The sequence below is a fragment of the Cariama cristata genome, unplaced genomic scaffold (genome assembly GCF_000690535.1).
Source record: "Cariama cristata isolate BGI_N322 unplaced genomic scaffold, ASM69053v1 scaffold17166, whole genome shotgun sequence".
NCBI classification, from domain to species: domain Eukaryota; kingdom Metazoa; phylum Chordata; class Aves; order Cariamiformes; family Cariamidae; genus Cariama; species Cariama cristata.
Window position 1 is genome coordinate 2,553 of NW_009620540.1, and position 881 is coordinate 3,433.

Here is an 881-nt window from a genome sequence, read left to right on the forward strand (position 1 = left end):
TTCAGAGAGAACAGGTTTTAAGGGAAAAGGCTTAAAGTCCTCAGCTGTCCTTAGCAGACAGCCCCTTCCTTCTTCAAACAGGGCCACGGGGTGATTTCTTTCCTACTTTGTTTTTCCCCTCCATATTAATGCCGTCCCTCTGTGCTCATCCTTATCAACCTGACCTACTTTCTCCTTCCTGGAGGTTTCGCTTTGTTTGAGGCTTGGCCTCCTCGTACGCTTCCTAGCTGCAGGATTATTGTTAATTCTCTGTTTCCCAACATTGTGCGAGTGCCTACTTGAAAAGATTTCTGGTGATTAAAATGCCCCTGAATTTATAGGTGAAGATACAAGATCTGGTTTTTGAAATCGAAAAGTAAGCAAATGCGGAGGAGAAGCCACTGTGGGTTTTATTTTAATTAAATGGGAGTTTCCCATCAATTTGCTAAGGATGATGCTGATTCCTCCTTTCTCTGACATCCTTAAAACCAAGGGGTGCTTTGCACTCGCAGAACTTGGCCCCGCTTGGTTCAGCAGCTCCGGCTACGCCCTCAGGGACCCTCCGTTGGGAGCTCAACGCCCGCACAGCAAAAAATTATTAGCAATTTTTACAAATTCAGCGCACTTTTAGAAACGATGCATTGCTGCCTTTTGACCTAAAGTGAGACCCCCACAATCCGACTTTCCCATCCCCTCCCAGGGGCTTTCAAACACTGAAAGGGGAATTGGGTGCTGAAATGGAGCTGAAGCTCCATCAGGATTTGGGCAGCCGACGGCCGCTTCTCTGGGCATCCTGGCAAGCGCCGGGCAGGTGCCACATGCCACATCAACCGGCCTGCTAGAACCGACGGCCGTGCTTGGACCTACCTGCTTCAGCCAGATGAGGTCGCTACAGATGGTCC